Below are 10,629 nucleotides of genomic sequence, written 5' to 3'. Positions count from 1 at the left end.
TTAAGTAATGATCAAATGTCACAATTATACCTATGAATGAATTGCTGCAGGACTGGAGAGAATTTGGAGACAGGTCTAGTTTTTTTTTTCTTTTTTTTTTCTCATTAAGCATTGTAGACAATTGGCAGATAAGTCTTCATTATCCAGAAATACTCTCTGTTTTCCTTAAATAGGCAGCTTTGACCTTTGGTAAAGGTCAGCAAATCCTTGTTATGCCCTTGGAGATAACTGTTTTATAACAGTTATGTTTACAACAGAAAGAGTTTTCAGAGCCAGGGAAGCTTTACAAAGGATGATGCTAGCAAAGAGGTATTAAGTTCTCTAATTGGCTTATGCCCTGATAATCATATTAATGATTGTCTTATGCTTGATGCTGCAATTATGGGCCTCTTCTCCTGAATGTAAGTTTGTGGCCTGATAATGGTTAGGAGTATGATTTTGCATGTCTCTTTAGGAGTCCAATTCATCACACATTATGATGACCCTAATAAAGACAAATATTCATGCCCCTTCAAATGACTGACCTTAAATATACCACCACAATGTTATTTGGAAACTAAACTTTACTATTATGAGACTTTTGAGTTGTTCTAGCATTAGGACTGTGGGATATGAAGCAAATCTTCTGGAAATTATGATATTGGGTTCTCATATCTTCTTCTGAAAATGAGGTTTTATGTTTTTTCTGGTTTATGCAAAGTCAGAGTCATCTTGGGAGAAAGGCTTTGTTTTAGGAGCTAGGTGATTTTTAAGAAAAGATTTATTATACTTTTGTCTTATTTTTTGCCTCTAGGGTTATCACTGGGGCTTGGTGCTGGCACTACGAATCCACTGTGAAGCAACCTCCCTGCAGATGGGGAGCAGAGGATATGCACTTAACTCGGTGCACTACTGCCTGTCCCCTATTTTTTTATTAGTGATTTAACATTGATTTACAAAAGTGTAAGATAATGGGGGATATAATTTCATACCCATCACCAGAGTTTTGTGTCTCATCCTTTCTATTGGAAACTTTAGTAGTTCTCCCAAGGTCACCAATATCAGCTGATTCTATAACTATCTATATCTATATGTTTTCCATTTAGGAAAGATTTATTTATTAAGGAGAAATAGAGAAAGAACCAGAGCCTCACTCTGGCATATGTGATGCTGGAGATCAAATTCAGAGCCTCACTGTAGCCACTATGCCACCTTATAGACTGTAATTGGGTGACTTTTATAAATAAATAAATCTTTTGTTTTTACTTATTTATTTTGGATAGGAACCTAGAGAAATTAAGGGGTAGGGAGAGAGAGAGAGACTTATATAGCAATGAAGCGTACCTCTGAAGGTGTGAACTGAGGCCTTGAACCCAGATCCTTGTGCACTGAATGTGTGTGCCTGACCAGGTGTGCCACCATTAAGCTTCAATAAATAAATCTTTAAAAGATGAATTTATTAGTGAGAGAGAGGTGGAGGCCACATGCAATACCAGGGATTGAATTTGTGACCTCATGCTTGAACTTTCAATGCTTTATCTACTATGCCAACTCCTGGGCTACTAGCCAAGTGATTTTTTTCTTTAAACTTTTTTTTATTATTTGTCTTTCCTTTTTTGTTGCCCTGTTGTTTTGTTGTTGTTGTTGTTGGATAGGACAGAGAGAAACGGAGAGAGGAGGGGAAGACAGAGAGGGGGAGAGAAAGACAGACACCTGCAGACCTCTTTCACCGCCTGTGAAGCGATTCCCCTGCAGGTGGGGAGCCGGGGCTCGAACCGGGATCCTTATGCAGGTCCTTGTGCTTCGTGCCATGTGCGCTTAACTCGCTGTGCTACCGCCGTACCCCCACTAGGTGATTTTTAACTTATGATTTAATTGTCTAACATTCAAAATACTGTCTTTAGTGTCAGTTGTTGCTTGTGGAGTCTTCTTTTTTGGACTAGAATTCTAAGAATTTCAGTTTCAGGATTCCATACTTGTTTCAGTAATTATTATTTGAGCAATTGACAGAAGTGGATATTTCCATGATTTCACCTGGCACTGATTAAGACTAACAATGACAATACCGTTCTTCTGGAGTAACTTAAGTTTAGAACATATAGGAGCATTGGGGCACTCTGCTGAGACTACCAGTGTCTACTTGACCCTGTAGCATGCTGGAAACTTTTCTAGTGAGTGGAGAGGAGGAAATTAAAGGGCTGAGGTATCAACCAGGCCATGGGACTAATGAGGAAGGAGACCTTTATTCTGAAATATGCTCAAGGGGCTGCAGGAATTGACCACAGCACAGGCAGAGGCAGAAGTCAGTCCAGGGCTTGAAGGTCTTGGTCTCTGGGAGTGGCAGTTCCATGGGGTCTATATCTGAATGATGAGTTGGTGGGTGCTTCTGGACAATGAAGCAGAGGCAATAAAAAGCAAAGAAGGCTGGCATGGAAGTTGGATCAGGGCTTGGGCCTTGAGAACATGTATGTGCTCTAGACTGGCCGGGGCAGTGAGATATACAACAGAGGAAGGGGATCTAGAGGGCTTGGTTAAAACCTTCCCTGGTGAGGCAAAAATACTAAGTGGGGGAGAATACAGGTCCATGAAGGATGATAAATGACATAGTGGGGGTTGTATTGTTAAATGGGAAACTGGGGAATGTTATGCATGTACAAACTATTGTATTTACTGTTGAATGTAAAACATTAATTACCCAATAAAGAAATAGAAAAAAATACCAAGTGGGTGCTGGCACCAAAGATGGTATGGGAAACTTGTGGAAGCTCAACCTCTGCATCTACACCAGAAAATGAGTTAACAGGGGAGTCCCAAACATAAGAAGCCCTGGGGAAAAGTGCAGAAGATTCACTGTGTAGTCCAGACTTCTTGGGGAAGAACATGGGGACTATGGCTGAGTGAGAGCCCAACTGCAGGAGTCATATGTTGGGAAGCAAGGGTGCCAACAGAGATATCTGTGACCTGGAGACTTTTGGTAGACCTACGTCAGACTGTGCCATAGTCTTTGCAACTGCAAAGAAATCGGCACATTAGCAAGTATTCTCCTCAGAATGAGTGAGCTATCTAGATGTCTACTGCCCGACCTTCCCTAGGAAGCCTCCCAGACTTTCCCAGCACTGTTAAATTGTTTCCTTTTCTGGTCTCAGAGCTCCTATTGTCTGCACCTTACAATCTAGCACTTAATCAGACACAGCTGTGCATTCCTCTCTAATTGTTTTTGGGTGTGTTTGTCCTGTTTTAGGGCAAGATTATAGCTTCCTTTTGGATCAAAGATTTACAATTTTAACTCAACATGTATGTGAAGACGTGTGCCCTACCCAGTGAGTTATCTTTTCAATACCAGTGAGGTCAAGGGAAAGAAAGCACTCATGTTTATACAGGGCCTTTAGAAAGTGCCTTTATTAAAAGTTACCTCCTTTACTCCTTAGAATTGACCTGAGATATAAGAGTGTTTTAGTGTCTCCATTTTATAGACAGTAAAACTATGACAGAGATGGTTAACATTGTGTCTGAGGTAAGTGGTAGCAGAAGGGAACTAATCCTAGGGTTCCTGCTTAACAGCAGAATCCTACAGGGCTTCATTTGGTGACAACAAAGCTCCCAGTGGAGAAGAGGGGGAAGGGCGAGAGAAGCTTTCACAAGCCTTTTCCCTGATGGAAATCTTAGAAGGGAATGATGAGAACAGAGCTCTTATTTGCCAAGCAACTGAATCAGGCTTCACAAAGAGACAACTGGGGCAAAAAATACTGTGCCAGTTATTTTTGTTTCAGATGCCATTCCCATACTGGTCATCATTCTCCCACAATGTTCTGTCTCCCCTGGCACTGGACCTACCCATCTCTACTTAGTCCCTGTCCCCCCCACCCCACCCACCCCAGCTTTTGACATGGTCTTTTGGGATTGTAGACTTATACAAGAAAGCTGAATCAAAGGTTAGTGCATCAATCTGACTGCCTGCCCATCTAGTCAACCATAAATCTGTTCTGAATTAAATCTTCACTTTATTTTCCCTACAGCTTAAGGTGAGGCTACTTTACCTCTGTCTTGGGCCCAGAGGTATGGCGAGTGCTCTCTTCCTGTTCATTTCTTCTCCACCTTTTGGAAACACTTTGGCTCTTTTGAGAGGACTGCTGCCAGGTTATATTTCCTCTCCTCAAGGGTTCCCAGGTTTGTTTGCTTTTTTGTTTCTAAAAGAACCAAGACCTCCAGTGTGTACAGTTTCACTGCTCTGGGTTGTCATTTTATTCAAATAGAGAGATGAAAACAGAGAAGGGGAGAGATTATGGCACCAGAAGAATGAATATATATATATACCTATATATACACATATAGATACATATATATGTATACACACACACACACACACACACACATATATATATGAGATACCTTCAGCCCTTGCAGGTGGGGATCAGGGTCTTCAATCTGGGTCCTTACATATTGTAATATGTGAGCTTAAGTGGGTATACCACTACCTGCCCCCTTTTCCCCCAAAGGAATCTCTTCCTTTTTGGTGTTGGGGTTCAATCCTGGGCTGCATTTATGGGAAAGCATGTACCCTACATTTTGAACTATCTCTCCAATCCCTGATTCCCACTTTTTTTTCTTTTTAATTTGTCACTCATTTGATAATAAAGTGAAGAGCAGCCACTGGATAGTTTTGCTCATATGTGGAATATAGGTGATTAAACCAAATGAACTTGAGAAAAAAAAATGGTGATCAAGCTGTCTCTCAAACTATGTGAGAATTATGATGGTTATCAGGGGGTAGGGCACATGCCTTTGGTGGAGTGCACATTGACTTACACACACCATAACTGGGTGTGAAATTATACCCCTGAAATCTTAGTATTTTGTAAAACACTGTTAAATGACTAATAACAAAATGTTTAAAGAATTTATTTATTATATGAAAGTGAGAGAGCCAGAGAGAGACTAGAGCACTGTTCTATTCTGGCATATCTATCGCCAGGAATAGAATGTGAGACCTGTGCTTCACTTGCTGGACTATCTCCCCAACCTGAGCTCCATTTTCTGATCTCTGTAGACAGAGACAGAGAGGCAGAGAGACTGAAAGTGATCACAGCACTAAAGTTTCCTTCAATGCCATGGTGGCTGGGCTTGAACCTGGTTCACACATATGACAATACAGCACACCATCCAGGTAAGCTATTTTTGTTAGTTCCCTCTTCCTCACTCTGAAGACTTTAGCTTCCGCTCTGTGGCCATCATCACCTCACACCCCAATTCATGTCCATACCATGAATGACTTCTCTGTCCATACAGATAACTCACCTAACACTCAGTCTTTCAATTCCTTTACCGCATATTCCCCAGTAATTCCCTCCTCTACTCTTATCCCAGCACATCTTGGCTTTGCCATGACCCTAATCTTCTCTACCTCCTGAACTACAAAGTACTCAGATGTTTGATCCAGCCCCTCACCTTCTAGTACAATTGAGCCTTGACTCTTTGGCCTCCTCTAGTCTATTAATTTCTGTTCTTTCTCTCTGGTTATATTACACGTCAACTTCATTTTTGTAAGCCTTTTAGCAGAAAAGAATTTTTCTCCTCTGCCCTAAAATTTTCTTTACCTGAGCCTGCACCAGACCAAACAGTTAAACTTTGCTGGAGGAAACCACAAAGGAGAGTCAAAGGCCTTTTTTTCCCTCCCTCATCATCTCAACCATCCTACCTTTTGCAGTGACTGTATCAATCCTTCTTTACTCTCTTCAATTCTCTAATCTCTCTCTGTCCCCAAACCAGGATAACATATAGAGTAATAAGCTATCGGGTGAAAGGATTCAACATCCCATAACAAACCTACCTGGTTCAGTTTTTCTCCAACTTCCCACTTCCTGTTAGACTAGGTGGTCTTGTTCATGAGGCCAGCTTTTCTATCCATCTTCCCCCTGCCCCTAAGATTTATTTATTTATGAGAGAAAGAAGGGGGGGGGGAATCAGAGCATCACTTTGGCATATGCAATGCCAAAGATTGAACTTAGGACCTCCTACTTGAGAGTCCAATATTTTATTCTCTGTGCCAACTCCTGGGTTCATCTACCCATACTTTGGTTTCATCCTCTTCTATGGTCACATTTATTGCCCACTATCTTCTTTCTGTCCATATCTTCCTCTTCTCTATGGATATATTTAATATTTAAACAAATGGAAGTTATTCCACTCAAGCAAGTGGATGTTATTCAGTCTTAATTTCCCTTCAACCATTTTTGACTGTTTTTGCCTATTTTGGTCTTCTTATAACATATCCTTTCCCTGGGTACTGAGCTCCCACTTCCAAATTTCTTCTTACCTCACTTTCAGAGGCCCTTTTCTAGTTGAACCTACAAATTCCTAGGAGACCATCATATTCTATCAATATTGCCATGTCAACACAAACTAAGTCTGCATTTCTTCTCAGAACATTAGACCCTACTACAAACCACACATTCATCATCTTCACTTGGACATTACACAGGTACCTCAAACCTACTTTGACCAAATACAGACCTGGAGTAAGTTTCTTCAACTTTTCCCCAAGGATGTCCTGGCTGAGAAAAAATGGTACTATTTGGTCAGAATAGCAGAGACCTGTGAGTTTTCATTGATTCCTCTATAAGCAATCACCAAATCTTTTTGCCTATTTTTCTCCCTTTGCTCTACAGCTTAGAAAACAGTCCCTTTCACTTATATTATTATTGTTTTATTGTAGTTATTGTTGTTACCGATGCCATTTGTTTTTGGATAGGAGAGAAATGGAGAGAGGAGGGGAAGACAGAGAGGGGGGAGAGATAGACACCTGCAGACCTGCTTCACCGCTTGTGAAGTGACTCCTCTGAAGGTGGGGAGCAGGAGGCGGAGGCTCAAACTGGGATCATTATGCGGGTCCTTGCGATTTGCACCACCTGCACTTTGTGTCACCTACGCTTAACCAGCTGTGCTACTGCCCGATTCCCCCCTTTCACTTATATTACAGCAACTGCTTTCTAATTGTCCCACCCTTCTCCTATTCTATCTTCGTATTATAGTCAGGATACTCTTACTGAAAATGGTACAGTTGGCCCTACATGATCTAGTCTGTGCCAACTTCCCCCTCAGACACATCTTCCTTTGTATTCTGAATCACCTAGGGACCAACCAACCAACCTGTTCCAGAGCCTACCGGAACTGTTTCACTGCCTTTTTTGCCTCAGTAAATCCTACTTATCCTTCAAAATTCAAGTCAAACATTACCCACTCTTAAGCACCCCCTCCCCCAAATAAGCAATCTTGCCACCTTGGACTCCCTTTGGCCTACATCACAATTGTTATTATATGGTTAATAGTATATTTAACTGATAAGTTACTCTCTCTCCAACTAGACTGTGAGCTCTAAGAGGAAAGAACATATATAACATGTTCAAGACTCCATTGTGTGGCACTGTGCTGTGCATCTAGTAGGTGTTCAAAATATGTTTTTTTAAAATTTTTATTTATTTCCTTTTGTTGCCCTTGTTTTATTGTTGTAGTTATTATTGTTGTTGTTACTGATGTCATCATTGTTGGATAGGACAGAGAGAAATGGAGAGAGGAGGGGAAGACAGAGAGGGGGAGAGAAAGACAGACACCTGCAGACCTGCTTCACTGCCTGTGAAGTGACTCCCCTGCAGGTGGGGAGCCAGGGACTCAAACCAGGATCCTTTTGCCAATCCTTGTGCTTTGTGCCACGTGCGCTTAACCTGCTGCGCTACTGCCCGACTCCCTAAAACGTGTTTTTTAAACAAATGAGTACAATTGCTTTACCTACAGATGATGGACCCAGGCCCCAATCTATGAGTAGAGATGATAGCCAAACTAGAATTTAGCACTGAGTAATTCCCCTAAAGACAACAGTACAACTGTTTTAGGTATACTCCCAGATGCATTAATTAATGACAAGACAGAGAGAATGCTTACTCTTATTTTAATTTCAGGACCTAGGTAGCTTTTGGCAGTTGTAAAGGACTCAGGCTTAATTTTTTTGTTGGTTGCCAGTTGATATTGTAGTAGTTTCTTTCTTTTTAAAAAGTATTTATTTATTCCCTTTTGTTTCCCTTGTTGTAGTTGGTGTTGGCTAGGACAGAGAAATGGAGAGAGGATGGGAAGACAGAGAGGGGGAGAGAAAGATAGACACCTGCAGACCTGATTCACCGCCTGTGAAGGGACTCCCCTGCAGGTGGGGAGCCAGGGGCTTGATCAGGGATCCTTATGCCGGTCCCTGTGCTTTGCTCCACTTGCGCTTAACTCGGTGCGCTACAGCCCGACTCCCAGTTTCTTTACTGAAAACTCCTCAGTTGAGAATCTTTGAAATTTTGTCTGTGGCTATTTGGAGTATTATATAAAGGAACAACATATATGCATACAAGCAATACACCAATCTAATAGCATACAAAATTCTTTAGATATAAGTCTTACCTTAACACAACATTTAGTATCAAAATAATAGCCTTGAGGTATTTAAACCAAGGTGCAAGGTTCAGAACTAATTATTTTGATACAGAATGAAAAAGCAAAGGCTTCATTTGCTTAGTAGTTTATTTATTGTAGAGTTCTTGAAGTGTCTACTTTCTTTAAAATGTTTGCTTTATTCATTTTGAATACTAAATTAACTGGAAAATATGAAATTTAAAGTCAATAAGGGCATAAAATTCATCTCCCCATCTCTTACACTCAAATCCCATCCTCGAGGTTAACAGTGATTGACAGTCTGAGTGCATCCTTTCAGATGTCTGTCAGCGAAAATACAAAAATCTGACTTATTCCAATCTTGGGAGAATCATGTGGTCAACATAAAAACAACAATTAAAAGGACTTAAGGGTATGTCTCTAGGCATAAAAGTCAATGCGAATAGAAATGCCTGAAATTCCTACTTTAGCAATTCCTGCTTCTGAGAACCTCCTGAAAAATGCCGAATAGTTGAGTGGTGAGCTCTTAATTCCTTAGCTTGACCGCTAGTGGATCCTTTTTTTTTCCCTGAGAGATAAGGACCAGCAGGCACCTTCTAGAGCACCTCGGGTTAAGCTTTCTCCTCGTGGGGACGCACTTGGGATGAACTGGCAGAGCTGGGCCTTTCTGAACAGAGTAACTTCGCCATCCTGTCTGCTGGGCTTACTTGGGGATCCCCGATGATGCCAACAGCGGCTCGGACTCTCCCCAGAATGCAGTGATCTGACGCGCAGGGCGGAGGGGCGCTGCACCTGGCCTCTGGGTCCCGGCTCTGGTTTGAGGCTCTACTTTCTGGGCATCTTGGGTGTCTGGCTTCTGGAGCGCGTGGAATGCTGAGACCCTCAACAAGGCACCACTAGCAGAGGAAAGACACCCCCCCCCCCCGCTACCCAATAATGTCCTGGATGACTCCATCCATCCCAAGATCTGGTGGCAGCGCCAAGTAGGGCGCCACTCTAGGCGTTGACCTTTAGGGTGTCACCTAAGGTGGCAGGCAGTAGGTACTGGCTGGACAGAGAGAAATGGTCAAGTTTCACTTTGGTCTTGGTTCCTTTTTCCCACGCTATCAGCCACGGAAAGTTAAAGTACTCCTTAAGCGCGGTCGGGGCTCGGTCTCGGTCTCCGCAGGTTATAAACCGGCTCCGACCAGAAATGTGTTTAGTGCCCAACATCAGACCTCCTGCAGGACAGGCGAACAGAGTTAGTTGGAATAGTATGGGAACTTTAAAGCCACCTTGTCTTCCCGAAGGGTCGCCCCCTCTCTCTCAGCGTAAGCCTCTGCTGGCCAGGTGTGGGTTCCCCGAAGCCGGGCAGGGCACGAGCCTGGGTGGGCCCAGACTGAGAGCCGCGCGGCGGGAGGGCGGGAGCCAGGCCTTGCCAAAGCTGAGGCGCGGGGCGGAGGGCCGGGCGGCGGTGACGCGAGGGGCGGGGCCGGGCCTGATTGGATGGCCGGGCGGGCCCGGGGGCGGACCTCGGCCCGGGCGCCGGAGGCGGCGGCGGCGCCGGGAGCTGCGGCCGGGACTGCAGCGCGGTGGCTGTGGCGGCAACAAGTGCCGGAGACGGGCGGCGCCGGAGCTGTCCCCGCTGCGACGCCAGCCGGCCGCCCGTTGCGTGTGCGACGTATGGAGCGTGAGCGGCGGCGGTCGCCGGGCTGAGCCGCGCCGAGCGGCCGGGACGTGGATGCGGCCGCGGTCTCCCGCCCTCCGCCCCGCTGAGCAGGAGCTGCTCCTGGACAAGGTAGGGCCCCAGCGCGGGTGCACCTCGGCGCTCTCCTCCCCGCCCCCTCTGCTCTCTAACCCCCCGTTTCCTCTCCCAGCCCCGCTCCTCGCAGGTTCCGGCTTCGTGCCGGCACCCCAGAGGAGAAAACCGTCCTTGGGTGGTTCCTGGCGCGTTTAGGCGTCCTCCCCCCACAGCTCCTCCCTTGTTCTAGAGGAAGAGGGTGACGAGAGCTGCGGCAGCGCGGCTTCCCAGCCTCTAGCCCATAGCACACCCCACCCGGGGCCAGCGGACATTCCCGCTCCTCGCTGCACCCCAACTTCCGGGGAAGCCCGCGGCGAGGGATGCAGGTTCTGGACAGGGGCTTGGGGGGTGCGCAGGGACTTAGGCGGGGGGCTGTGCGTGATTTCCCGCCCGCACCCACACCCCGCACCTCGCACCCCGCACCCCTCCCCGCGCGCGCACTGCGC

At 44.9% G+C, this 10,629-nt stretch overlaps 1 protein-coding gene across 1 annotated transcript in view; it reads left to right on the top strand.

Moving 5' to 3' along the window:
- The first annotated feature begins 9,887 nt into the window (after window positions 1-9,887).
- B3GNT2 (UDP-GlcNAc:betaGal beta-1,3-N-acetylglucosaminyltransferase 2) overlaps window positions 9,888-10,629 on the top strand; it is a 37,298-nt gene continuing 36,556 nt past the window's right edge. The window contains exon 1 of the mRNA XM_007539630.3: window positions 9,888-10,180. The gene's annotated coding sequence lies outside the window, so the exon portion shown is untranslated. The remainder of the gene's footprint in view (window positions 10,181-10,629) is intronic.

This window comes from Erinaceus europaeus, chromosome 3 (genome assembly GCF_950295315.1).
Source record: "Erinaceus europaeus chromosome 3, mEriEur2.1, whole genome shotgun sequence".
In the NCBI taxonomy this organism is placed as follows: domain Eukaryota; kingdom Metazoa; phylum Chordata; class Mammalia; order Eulipotyphla; family Erinaceidae; genus Erinaceus; species Erinaceus europaeus.
The sequence above is the reverse complement of the archived record's forward strand: the minus strand, read 5'-3'. Positions and strand labels throughout refer to the sequence as shown.